A 14,115-nucleotide genomic window follows, 5' to 3' on the forward strand; every position below is an offset into this window, starting at 1 on the left:
TTCTTTTTTTATTCCATGGTACTTAATGTAAATCTCATTTACATCAATCCTCCACTAGATATATCTCATACAACATATCGATCATATCATATATAATCGAATTACCTCTTGTCAATTTGAACATTTCAAATTAACACCAAGAACTGATCCTCAACTGAATCTAGCCGTTAACTGTCAGACACTCCACTAAAGACCGATAGTTGAATTCTCCTTAACACAGATATATTATGTGTCCATCTTAACCAATCAGCAATACGACAACTCTTCACAGATCGCTCGTAAATACAGCTGGACCAATAACCGTTATGCCCCTGTAATTACATCTAACTCATTAAGTACCATTGATTCCTCTAATGAACATAAGTCATAGTTCTACTATGACTGAGTCCTCTCTTCCAAAGAGAAGTTGTGGCCACTATGTTCAAGCGTCAGAATTAGCCTTAAGGGAGCAATCTCTCTACTTATCCCTGCTTCGGGAAATGAGTGAATTTCATCTTGTGGATTGAGTTCCTAGCTCCCAAATCAGACAAGTCCCCAAAAAGGTAGGCATGTTGAGTTGGCAATCTGGCCACTCTCACCCATATTAATCAAAGGACCACCTCAAAGGTAGGAGTTCCCAAAACACCAGGATTGAGGTCGTGTCACCTATGGTTGTTTAGGTGAGGTGTAAGTCTCTAGTATCAACAATGTTATATACAAAGTCTAGTCATCTCATGGTCCAAATCTTATACAAACTCTTTGTATAGGACACCCCCACTTGCACGTCTCCACATGAATGGTCAGGATCTACCATCTGTAATAGTTTACAACACTTTTAAACCTCTACAAAGCAGATCGTTTTCGTAGTGTCACCAGGATCAGGTATCCCACCTTAATCCTTATACTACAGACCTATTTAGGTTATCACTTAAGGCATGATCCACTTATATATCACATATACATGCTTAAATTCACATAAGATAACGAAGGAGCTTTGTTTATTAGATATAAGTAAATGCTAGAATTAAATAACAATTATTTTATTCACTAAACAATGTGTATTTTTACAAAACAATGAGACTCCGGGAGAATTAGGACACCAATCCCAACATAAGGTTAGCATGCAACTCTTTATGCTTCATGCAATATTGATTCATTACTAATATATAACAATTATATAACTAAGTAATGAATCATGCTATAGCATACATTCTATACATCCATTCAACCATATATTATAATACTTATAATATAAATGATGCATGATTATGCTATAATGCATGCATATATACTATAACACTTATACTATATGATGCATGAGCATGCTTTGTGTAATTTAAATCATGCATATTTATATATTATAACACTTATAATATAAAACGATGCATGAATATAAATGCATAACCTATGGTGAGTTTTAAAACTATATGACATACATTATGACATATAATATAAAACATACATCATATGTATATTTACTCTAATAGTTGATGGACTGGGATAGGACCTCTAAAAAGAAAAATACAAAAGGCTAACTATTACAAAATTTGAGTCAATCAGTTCGGAATAGGTGAACCGAGTCTTGAACTACCCTTCAAAGAACTACCTTGCAGCTCATCATGTAGAAAATGAACTATGCGACGAGCATCTATGCGATGAGCATGTAAGACTACATGATCGTGTAGCTAACAACTATGCGATGACCATGAAAGACTAGCGATCACGTAGCTAGCAACCATGCGTTGAACAACTAAAGACCACGCGAACGTTCAGTAAGCAACTATGCGATCTTGTAGCAAATGCCACACGATCGCGTAGCAAACGCTACACGATCGGGTAGAATTAACTACCTGATCGCATAGAAAGAGCTACCTGATTGTTTAGCTGTAGCTACACCATCTGGAACCTCTGTTTTGTCTTCTCCATCGAAACTCTGCTCTGCAACCCTTCTTTGAAGCCTCCCGAGAATAGCATGAGTGACTCTTGTAATTACAAACTCGATTGCAACATTAATGCCCAAAAACGCAGTGGCCTTTACAAACCAAATTTGTAAATTAAAGAAAGCCTTAAACAGACAGTTCTATCCTGAAACATCCATCAACAAATTCATCCACAACCATTCATCGCATAAGTAGAATGCAGATTATAAAACCCATAATTACTGTAAAACGATGCAATACAAGAATAGAATTTGGAATCAGAAACCTATAACCTGACTCTGATACCAATTGAAGGAACTCTAATGGGAGAATCTTGAGCGAAAGTGGATCAATCAAACTCTATTTTTATTGAATACAAAGTTTACAGTAAACAAACAACAAGATATGCATTTAATTCTAAGTTACAACATGCTTTAAAAGAAAGGCTTTCAAGAAACCTCACCTTTGAAGACATTTCTTTGCGTTTTTCCCTCGAACAAATCACGAACAACTTGAAGACCTTCTTCAAGATTAACCTCGAACAAAATCCAGACACTACCACAAAATTACCTTGCTATTCTCAGGGTGAGAACCCAGGAGTGGTGGGCTCTGACTATTTTGGTTAAGAGGGAAAACTTAAGGTAGAGGAGAAAAATTGAGAACTCTCAAAACTCAAGACAAAAACACAGAATTCTTTTGTATTTTTCTTTCTCTATCTCAATCATTCAACACTCAGAACAAGAAGAAGAAAAACATTTTTCTTTTTATTCCACTTGCCATAAATAACCATCACCCTCTTACGTGGGTGGAGAGAAAAGAATGGGAAGGGAGTTGTAACTCTCTTTCTTATTAACAAAATAATAATAATATAAATATAAATATAAATATAAATATGAAAACTAACTTATATATATTATATGTTGTATCAAATATAACATATAACCTATAGTTTTAATATTGTATCACATACAATACAAACTATAGTTTATTTTCTCTTTTATATGACATTTAATTTAAATCATATTTATATTAAATTTAACAACTATGAATCTAATTCATAGAAACTATATTTGAATCTCATTCAAATATTTATTTCCTCCCACTAAACTATAATATATCAAATACATTATGACAATTATATCACATATAATTGAAATAACTTAATTATATCATATAATTAAATCCCTCTATTAATTTGAACAATTCAAATTAATCCAAAAACTAATTCTTAACTAAATCCTATTGAGCTACCAAGGGGGGCTGATGAACCTGTAGCTTGAAGCTCCAACGGTACATGAATAATTAATTAAACTCATTAATTACATTATTCACCATCCGTTAACTGTCGGACACTCCACTAAAGACTGACAGCTTCACTCTTCGCACTATAGATATATTTCTATGTCCATTGGATATAACCAATTAACAGTACGATGATCCTTCACAAATTGCTTGTAGGTACAGCTAGGCCAAATTGTCGTTTTGGCCCTATAGTTACATATAACTTCTTAAGTATTTATCCCTCTAATGAATAATAGATCATAGTCCAACTATGACTAAACCCCTCTCGGGCCAGAAGATGGTGTAGCGCCACATTGTTCAAGACCCGGAATCAGCCCTTAAGTAAGTAAACTTGGGCCACTCTCACCCATGTAGGTTAAAGGATAATCCCGAATAAAGAAAAAGTCATAGTTAGCTCAGGGTTAAGATCGAGTTACCTAGGTCATCGTATTGAAATAGTATTCTTAACAGTAAACAACATTATAAAGTGACTATTTTGTGGTCCAATCTTATGCAAACTCATTGTATAACATACTTCCACTTGCATGTCTCCACATGAAAGCTTCAGGATTACATCGTTTATATCAAATACAAAATGGGTCGCATCCATAATGTCCCCAGGATAAGATGCCCAACCTTATCCTTATACTATAAACCTTTTTGGCTATTTACTCAAACTTGATCCACTTTTATGTCTCCACATATAGTTCAAGTATTCAGGTAATAGCCTATTATGTCTCCACATATTATTCGAGATTATCCTTTCATCTGCATGGGTGAGAGTGTCCTGACTTACTGCCTAACTTAAGTGAACCTACTTAAAACCTCAATATGTAAAACGACTTGGCAAAAACACAACCATGAAGTTAAATAGTGCAAGACTTAATTACTGTTCCAAAAACAAACATATGTCCAATGAAATACGACGATAAGAATAAACATATGTCCTAAAAGAAAATAAGTTTTACAAGTCCCCGATTCCTTTCCAAATATGTGTTACCTAATCGTCCACATTTTCCATATTCAATTTCTAATGTAAATAACTTGAAAACTAGAACCCATTTTAAGAAAGTTCCTTCTCCAAACATGTTCAGAATTTTGTTAGTAATATTACCTCAAAGTTCAACGTGAAACTTCTTGTGGTTTAACCAAGACCTTTAAATATTTCCCCAAAGCCTTAACTGCAATTCCCTGCTTGAGAAAAGATTCTAGGTTTAAAATCCAAAATATGTAACTCGAACCCTAGACCTTTTCCTGCCAAGGCTCCTGCTACAAACTTACTTGAAATGGTGTTTACAAGAATACCTCAAAGTTTCGGCTTGAAAACCCAAGTGGTTTGGTCTAGATCTACGTTTCTTTGTTGAGTGCCCGAAAACACCTGAAAATGAACCTTCGACACTTCCTTCCTTTTCTGACCCTCTTTCTGACGAGAATTCCCTTCCAAAGGCTTGATTTCAGAACCTATACTCGTAAAGCTTTCCAATGGTACCAAGTTCGTCTAGTTTGCCCGAGCAAATCGTCCAAAACGAGCCCTTGAAGTTCTCTTCCTTTTTATACTTCTGTCCGGCCCTTTGCATGAAATCTCCTTAAGCTACCTCACCTACTAATGGAGATTAAGGATGAGATTAAGCCATCTGTCCATGTAACTAAAAGAGAAGTTTAAAACTGAGTGTTTTGAGTAACTCGATCCTCGCTGGAAAAACTCGATGGAGAAAGGTCTTTACTTGATGAAAAATTTCGTGACTCTCTGTTAAATACTCGATGGAAGGACTCGCTACTCGATAGGGAAACTTGGCGTTGGGAGCTCGCTCGATGCACGCTCCTTATTCGATCGCTCGTACTCGACACGCGACCCTTCTTCGCTTACCCTCGACACTTGACTCCTTTCTCAATCACTTATACTCGACACTCGACAGCCTTTACTCGATGCTCAACCCTTCCTCGATGACTTATACTCGACGCTCTACAGCATTTACTCGATGCTTGCCTTACGCTCACTTGATCATTAAATACCCTTCAACACGATCAACACTTAGCCAAAAATTCTCTTTTAAGCCAGATTAATAAGTACTGAGAGCTAAGTTTCCATACTTAATCATTTTTCTTCTTCAAAATCATCTTTTACCTCATAATGCACAAATCAAATCTAACTTAAATATTTAACCCAACATTTTGCTTAACTTAAACAATAAACATAATTAAAAAGGGAAAAGTATGGTACGAGTTTTACAAAATTTGTGCGTTGTCCAGTGAGTATTGAAGTTCCCTTCTTGGTGGCGTTTCGGTAAGTTTCAAGGATTGGTAACTCCCTTGTGGATTGGTTTGGTGTTAAACCTTTGAGTTTTATTGAGGTTGTCGTTGGATTTAAAGAACTACATTTTGGCTAAGATTATTTGGAGTTATTTGAGATTGTTGGAATTTGAGACCCTAACCATTGTTATTGAATTTGCTTAAATTGGAACTTTCGCTTGAGAGTTTTGGAACTAATTTTGAACCAAGCCACATTTTCAGTAAGTTAAATTGGAGACACTTGGACCAATTTGGTTAATTGAATTTAAATACCAAAGGATTAATTTAAGTTTTGGATTTATTATTTTGGGTCATGGTTGCTAAATTAAGATCTGAAATTTATAGGGTTAATTCAAGTCTTCCAAAGGTTTTAAGAAGATTAATTACATGGACTAAAATTTGTGACCAAAATTTGAGGTAAGTAATGTTACTACTGAAATTGCCTATGTGCCAAGCGATAAATTTAAGATTATTTTTTAGGATTCTAAGCCCGTTTCCATCGAGATGCATGAGGATAAATAAGCTGATCTTGATTATGTTTTGAAGCATGTTATAAGTGCTAGCATGAACTAAGTTTTTTGTTTATACGATTTGCTAGATGAATAATGAGCATGATGATATGTATTTACATGTTTGTGGGACTATGTTTTATGACGCACAATATGTTTATGATAGTGATAGTCACCATCGTCCGTAATTAAATACCCACTAGAGGTGGTAATCTCCTTCGAGATTTCACTAGAGGTTTGTGTTTCCTTTGGGATTCACCAGAGGTTTGTATTTCCTTTGGGATTCACCAGAGGTTTGTGTTTTCTTCGGGATTCACTAGAGGTTTGTATTTCATTCAGGATTCACCAGAGGTGGTGATCTTCTTCAGGACTTCACCAGAGATTTGTGCTTTCTTCGAGATTCACTAAAGATTTGTGTTTCCTTTGGGATTCACCAGAGATTGTGATCTCCTTTGGGATTTCACCAGAGTTTTGTGTTTCATTCAGGATTCACCAGAGGTGGTTATCTTCTTCGGAACTTTACCAAAGATTTATGTTTCCTTCGGGATTCACCAGATATTTGTAGGTACACTTAATCTACGGTAGAGTGGGTTCAACTAACCACTAGTTAGCCATCCTATGAAAAGTAGAGGTTTATGCAACCCTACCAGAGAATGGCGTCTAGAGGACATAGATGCTTAGCCTGACCCCAGTAGTGGGGTTACTTACTGAGTATTTTATACTCTTTCTTTCTCATGTTTATTTTTTAGGTAAGGGTAAGAATATGTCGGTGAATGACAAGCGGAATCCGTAATCGAGCCATTGGGACCAGTCATATGCTTCCACTCATGTTTTCGGGATTTTATGTTTTAAAATTTATAATCTTGATGTTTGAACTTGAAATTTTGGTATTTGTGCTTTTGAACTTTTTTTATGAGAATTTTCTAGCTTTACTTTATGGTTTAAGGATACCCTATTAAATGAATTTCAGTATTTACCCTGTTAAATGAATTTTAGTATTTACTTTTAATAAAGTTAACTATTTTATGATATTTATACGATTTTATGAAGTCATGAAAAGATGTCATTTTGAACAGTATGTATGCATGTCTATAGTAGTGGCCTAGTTGGAGTCCTAGGGAGTTGAGTCATTACACAACACTTCCCATCTATTCTCTGGCAAGAACCTGGTTTGTGAGAGCCTTCTTTTGAAAGAGTTAAAATAATTTTTGGTAGTGAGTTTTTGTGTAAAGAAGCACCTCTTTGTAATTGAGATTATGAGAGAACTTGAGAGAGATGGGGAGATTTTTCATATAAAAACCACCATCCTCCTAAATGCAGAATTCTGCATTTAGAACACAAAGAGGGGAGTTGTAACTCCCCACTCTCCTGGCTCTCCCCTTTCCCCCTCCATCTACTTCTCCTATAATGCAGGGGAGTTAATTCTTTATTTAATTTAAATTTAATTAAATAATAATTAATTAATTGATTAATTTTATTAAATATTTCATATTTTATTAAATGAATATTTGAATCATATTTAAAATATATTTCTCTCTTATAGCCTATAGTTTTAATAAGAATCTCATTCACATTAATATATAACCTATAGTTTTTATATAAATCCCATTTATATTAATTCAATGTTTGAATCAAATTCAAATATATTAATTCTCTCAAATAGTTTTAATTATAAATAATATTTATAATTAATTATATTATAATATATCATTATACATTATACTTTATATTAATTATATAATATACAATTAATATATTTATATCCCTCTACTAATTTGAACAATTCAAATTAATTCATACTATGGTTCTTGTTAATCCGTAGGGAGCTAGCATGGACCTTATGGACCTATAGATTATAGCTCCAATTGTACGAGATTAATTGATTAAACTCTTTAATTAAATTAATCAACATTCATTATCTATGGGCCACTCCGCTAAGGACCCATAGTTGCACTCTTATGCACTATAGAACATGTTGTGTCCACGAATATAACTATTACATGTAAGTTGATCCTTCACGAGTTGTTCATAATTACAATTGCGTCACATTACCGTTTTATCCTTTGTAATTACCTCTTTGTCCTTAAGTACCATTAATTCTCTATTGAACAATTTCCTTATGGTTCAGCTATAAACTAAATCCCTTTCAAGGGAGTGAGGGGATGGGGCCCCATAATTCAAGTCCTAGAGTCAGCACTTAAGGGAATTATTCATTTACTTACCTAACCGGGAAGGAGTGAATTCCATCATGTGATGTTATGTTTCCAACTCCGTATTTAGTCAAATCTCTAAGATGATAGGCTTATTGAGTCAGCTGCTCAAGTCACTCTCACTCGTACAAATCAAAGGACGAACCCTTACAGGAAAGAGTTCATGACTCACTCAAGATTAAGATCTTGTTACATATGGTCATCTTGTGAAATATTAATCTTTTCAGTCGATGATGTTACAAAGAAAGATTAATGATTTCTCAGTCCTATCTAATACAAACTCATTATATAGGGTATCCACATTTACATATTTCCACATGAATGATTTGGATTATATCGTTTATAATTTTTACAAAGTGGGTTGTATAATTCCCAAAAGGTCACCCAAAGGATTGTTCCCAGCTAAGCACACTAAACTTTAGAGTACTTCTAATTGAGCTACCGAAAAGGAAGGTGCACCTTCTTGGTATAGGTAGTAACCTTCTATTCTTTTAACCTTTATTAACTGTACATTCATGTTCTCAGGATCCCTCTCATTCGGATGTGTGCTCAGTTCATTCATGTTCCTCTCTTAAACTTTGGGCATTACATGCTTATCAGCATCCACTTGACTCGTCCTCAAACCACATATTATTGGAAAGGTTCCGCTATGATACCATTTGTAATGCCCTAGGCCCAAGATTCTAAATTCTGGTTTGAATTATAAACCTGGGGGCTGGGGCATGACAGGATACATTTATCAATCAACGTTTCACGTGTATTTGATTATGTGTTGATCATGTTGCTATTTGCATTTTATAGCCCTTGTAGCTGAACTTACTATGGTTACACCTTTTCGATTAATGGTTGATTGGCAAAAAGTTACCAAGGCTTTCTATCAACCAAATAATATTTATAATCTCTGATCAAGAACTGCAACTAACAAGTTAGTAGCAAGAACGGGGTTGAACCATAGGAAACGTTAGATAAAATCTCCTTAAGCTAAATTAGTCCTTGGAAATCAGTAAAAACAGAGAAGGCTTGGAGTTTGGATTGACAGGAAAGCTAAATGCAATAATTTAAATTGCGAAAAATAAAATAGATTAAGAGAGAGAAAATGATACACGAATTTACTTTCATCGATTAAGAGACTGTCAGGCCATCTATGAATTAATTCATTGATTAATCGTGAAAATATCATAGGTTATCTACTTATCAAGCCTAGTTGAATGTTTGAAAATCCAGACAAACTCCCTAAGGAAAACCAACGTGGTTGTCGATTCCTATGTTAACTAAGTACTGTCACGCAAGCCTATTTACTTCGTTAACCACATTAAACTCTTGGATTGATTATAACATTGAGTTAATTTAGCCAAATCTAACCTAAAGTATTTCCATTCCTTAGGTTTCGTTATCTTTTACTACTGATAACCCTTGAATTTTAGCAATCGAACCATAACTATAACTGAAACTTATTACTACTCAAATTAAGCATGCTATAGATACAATTACGGATAACTACAACTTGCATAGCGTGGGAGAATGAACATACGAGTATTTATGATTAAGTTGTCAATTTAATCTACTAATATGTTCATCTTAAATATACAAACAAGGAAAGTGAATCAAGAACAAGTAGCAAATCCTAAAAACACACATCATAATATCATAAAATCTATAGAAAATATCCAATAAACCTCAAAATTGACGTTTAGGCCTTCAATCGATCATTAAAACTCAAATAACAATGCCAAAATATTCATTACAAAGCGGAAAGAAACCTCATGGGTTTTGGCCATTAGCCCAAACTCTGAAAAACGCTCCCTAAGTTGCCTCATGTTTAACATAGAAGAAAGAGAATATTTATAATAATCACGATGGCACCGCAGTGCTGAGAGACGAGGCTAGGCCTTGAAAAGCCCTCTACCTACAATGTCGTGTTGCAGCAGCACTGCAATGCACACATGTCCTCCATCAGAATTTGGAGTGTTGTGGAACCACAAGGTAGCACCGCGACGCTCTTGCCTTGTGTAGTTACTATGGCCTTACAACATCGATGCGTTAGATCTCTAGGGTCATTTTCATCATTTTTGCCCTTGAAACTTGGTTGCTCCAATTAGCTCTTAATTGCTCCAAATTAACCTTGAACGGTTCGTAACGCTCTAGAATGCATTGTTTGCTTGAATCCCTATAAACATAGATATTAAAACACATTAAAGATCATCAACGAGCTAGATTAGAGGCACTAAGATAGCACATTTTGGGTACTATCAATGGCTATAATTGGGCAGTCTAAAAAAGGGCAACACAACATAAGCTATGTAATTTGAAGTTATGTTACACTTTATTCATTAATTATCCTTTGGCTAGATTCTATAAAAGCTCAGTTTTCATTCATAAAAAGGTCCATGAAAAGATGGATAATTGATGCCTCCAAATTTACCAGAAGAAGAAGATAAGAGAAAGGTATATTCTTGTTTCTTGGTGTTTGGATGGATATATTTGCATACTTATCAGTTCGTTCATTAAAGACAAGGAAAGATAACGTAGGTAGGACACAGGGAATTTAGAGCCATCAAGTGTTGAATCTGAATTCTAAATCCTTGACCTCGATCATTACAGTAACTTAAGAGAGTTATAGAGAAAGGATAGAAGTGTAATGATAAAGTAAACTATGTTAATGATGTTTGAGAACTTCCCTTATTTTAAATGAACCACCACAACAATAATGAGAATAACACAATAACTAATTAAGACACAACCCCAAGAAAATTAAATAGACCTAACTTGGAAAAATGGTCAAAAATCAAGAAGAAATGAAAATTCGTTTATATCTTCAGGATTTCAAACTCACCACAATCTAATTAATCAAACTACATTTAAAGTTTTAAATCATGCATTCAAAATATAAGAATACAAAAAAAGCATAAAACTTAAGATAGATTAAAACTCTATGAGAAATTTACTCAAATTCTACTTCTCGTCAAATGTGAAAAATACAACATTATGCTAAATGAAATGTCATTATGAAAGGACATAACCTTTAATCTACATAGTCTAGATTCAATCCCAACCTTTCAATTTCATACATGAATTTTTAATAGGTATAATTACAAAAAATCAATAGGTATATAACGTTTTGATGATGAGGATGTATTTGAATTTTCATATTCATTATGTCTTTTAGTTGAAAAGGTATCTTTTGTAGCTTGATATCATGCAACTCTTCACCATTTGTAGGAATTTTTAGTTATATCTCTAGTTGTTGCCACTTATTTCCTTATCATGAAATCTACCATTTTTTTTAAAGAATAGAAATACCAGATCTCTTAAAAAAGCATAAATTAAGGTTTAAAGATTGAAAATATTAAAACAAAGAATTTCAAATTAAAAATTGAGTTTCGATTTAAAATTTGAGGATATAAACATGATTAAAAAAAAGAAAAAAAAATCAATTTTAAAATATAAGATATAATCAGATATTAAGGGGTCGTTTGTTTTGTGGTTGTTATCTAAGATTCTCCTGGATTACTGTGCATTTGTGTGACGATGTAAAATGTCCGAGCATTCTATGATGTCCTTATAGATGGTTGATAATTTTTTATGTCGTCTAAAACATGAATTTTCTAGATTTCTGTGCTGAAGACATCCTCTTTTTACCTTTTTTTTTTAACCCTTCTTTTTTGTCACGTATATATAAATATCAGCCTTCTATATTTTTTATAATTAAAATAAATATGATCAACTACATATTTCACTTTTTTTTTAGTTATATTGTAGTTATTTTTATTTAAACTACATGTGAATAGTACACATAATCGTAATGTTGAGGCCCAGCCCAGTAGCCGCGCCGATGAAATCTACAAAAACAAAAAAACCCCTAAACCAATCTAGAGCGAGAAACCCTAATTTTTCAGTCAATGGCCTATAAATTCACCGTTCGACCATATTTTCCATACCGTCGTCTCCTCAATGTTTTTGCTTTTCCTCTCTACAGTCGATGCTCTCATTCGAATTTGCCCCATTTCGGCACATCCGTATTGGTTTACTCCCGGCGATGTTGCAGAGTTTTTATTTTCCTTGCTTATTCCCCTTTCAATTTCAATTCTCATCTTCTTTTTCATCTTGTTGGTTTGTGCTGTGACGAGGCTATTTTTGTGGACTAGAGTTTCTGATCTGGGTACAACTCCCGGGATCTGATTATATACCCTTGGCTGTCTGAGCACTTTGTACAAATTTGTTTGGTTTTGTGTTAATTTGACTTTTTTTTTTTTTTTTTTTTTTTTGGATTGGGTATTCGATTCTATGGGCTTATGATGATATTTCAAATAATCTTAGCGGATTTCAGTGAGATTTTTCTATCAATGATCTGATTGTTACACACACTGAAGCCTATTTTAATTTAGGGTTAAGTTGTTGAAATGTGTAGCTTATGTCAATAATATGCGCTTCATTCTTGTATTCTCATGGATTTATGTTGTTATTTAGCTGGATATGGAAGCTATGATGAGATTAAACACTTTGATGTGTTATGGGCAGTGGCCGTAACTTTTAATTAAGTTATGCCGTGAGCCTATATATTAAACGACTTCTCCTTCCACTGAGCTTCATTTCTTTTTGTTTTCATATTGGTCTTTTTGAGTACTTTAGTTAGAAAATTGTAATGAATTGCGTCCATTACCAATTCTGGGGGATTAACAGTTCCTCTTGGCATAATGGCTCGGACGCAATATCAGTAATGTGGTCATCCTGATTGATGGTTTGTCCCAATTCCATTTAATCCTGGAAACACCACAAACATATTCAGCCTAGAACTACCTTCATTTTGCATTGTTCTTATTTGGGTAATATTTTTTTATTGCAGTTAGAAATTTATCTTGGGGGTTACACTGGTTTCTATTAATGGGCCTTTAGTATTTGAAAATGGTTGAAGGTTATGACATAACTCTGAGCAAATGATGATTTATATTCATTAGAGCTGATTATTCCGTGAAGTTTACTAATTCGAGCTTTTTAAAACTGATGCTCAGAAAATTTGTTTATTTTTTCCATGTAGTAGTATTAACTAGGGAAACATTTCAACTTCTTGGTTGACCTTCGAATTTGCGAGTTCATCCGGAGCAGGTGACCTTGTTGGTGCAGGAAATTAGACACTTCGGTTATTTGGCAAGGCTCAAAGTGACGACAGGATCTTGGTGAGCCAGAATTGCAAATGAAAATTTATCTATACCCACGTTGGGAGAGCGGGGATGGGTTGGCATCTCGTATTTATATTGTTTTGGGAAATAGTAATTGTATATTTTAAGAATAATCAATCAATACAAAACTCCAGATCACGATACTGTTTCTGTATAATGAAAGAACATTAGTTATCTTTGTGGTGAGGTGCAGTGGAAGCCTTGGCAAAAATGGTCATGGTTGGTGGGCAGCTATGGATAAAAATGGTCGAGGATCACAGTTGAAGTCTCATGTGGAAATGGTCTGATGGTCAAGGCTACAACATTGGAATGGGTTGGCATTAAACTCATCTTGAATTTGAATGGTCAACAATGTTTTTTCCGTTCTCAGACTCAATCGAATTTATTGTCAAAAGAAAGTCTACAATCAATCCCATCATTATGAGAATATATTTTGTTTGGCAACAAAAGTAGTTGATAATTTAAAAATAAACTATTGATTTAATTTTTTTCCCAAAGGTAAATAAAATGTTTATTTATTACCCTACCAGTCTTCCAAAAGGTGTATAAGTAATATGAGGAAATGAGATCAGTCAAAGAAAACTAGCTTATGTACTTGGTCAAAATTACACCAACTTCTAAGCTAATTAAAAGATAAACTACATCAAATACATTTGATCTTTAGGGAGTAACATTTTATTGCCTTTCCTATAACATCTCTTCCTACTGAACTTGGTACATCCACCTCCAAACGTTGTTAAATACCTGAACA

At 34.1% G+C, this 14,115-nt stretch overlaps 5 non-coding genes across 5 annotated transcripts; all 5 read left to right on the top strand.

Moving 5' to 3' along the window:
* The first annotated feature begins 12,297 nt into the window (after window positions 1-12,297).
* On the top strand, window positions 12,298-12,396 carry LOC120089572. Its single transcript, XR_005485247.1, has one exon. It is a non-coding gene; the product is annotated as a small nucleolar RNA Z157/R69/R10 (small nucleolar RNA).
* A 77-nt stretch (window positions 12,397-12,473) lies between these two features.
* LOC120089573 lies at window positions 12,474-12,560 on the top strand. Its single transcript, XR_005485248.1, has one exon. It is a non-coding gene; the product is annotated as a small nucleolar RNA R11/Z151 (small nucleolar RNA).
* A 103-nt stretch (window positions 12,561-12,663) lies between these two features.
* On the top strand, window positions 12,664-12,775 carry LOC120089574. Its single transcript, XR_005485249.1, has one exon. It is a non-coding gene; the product is annotated as a small nucleolar RNA Z152/R70/R12 (small nucleolar RNA).
* A 70-nt stretch (window positions 12,776-12,845) lies between these two features.
* Window positions 12,846-12,969, top strand: LOC120089577. The gene has a single exon (XR_005485252.1). It is a non-coding gene; the product is annotated as a small nucleolar RNA snoR80 (small nucleolar RNA).
* A 146-nt stretch (window positions 12,970-13,115) lies between these two features.
* LOC120089602 lies at window positions 13,116-13,195 on the top strand. The gene has a single exon (XR_005485275.1). It is a non-coding gene; the product is annotated as a small nucleolar RNA SNORD36 (small nucleolar RNA).
* The last annotated feature ends 920 nt before the right edge of the window (window positions 13,196-14,115 follow it).

This window comes from Benincasa hispida, chromosome 10 (assembly GCF_009727055.1).
Source record: "Benincasa hispida cultivar B227 chromosome 10, ASM972705v1, whole genome shotgun sequence".
Taxonomy (NCBI): Eukaryota; Viridiplantae; Streptophyta; class Magnoliopsida; order Cucurbitales; family Cucurbitaceae; genus Benincasa; species Benincasa hispida.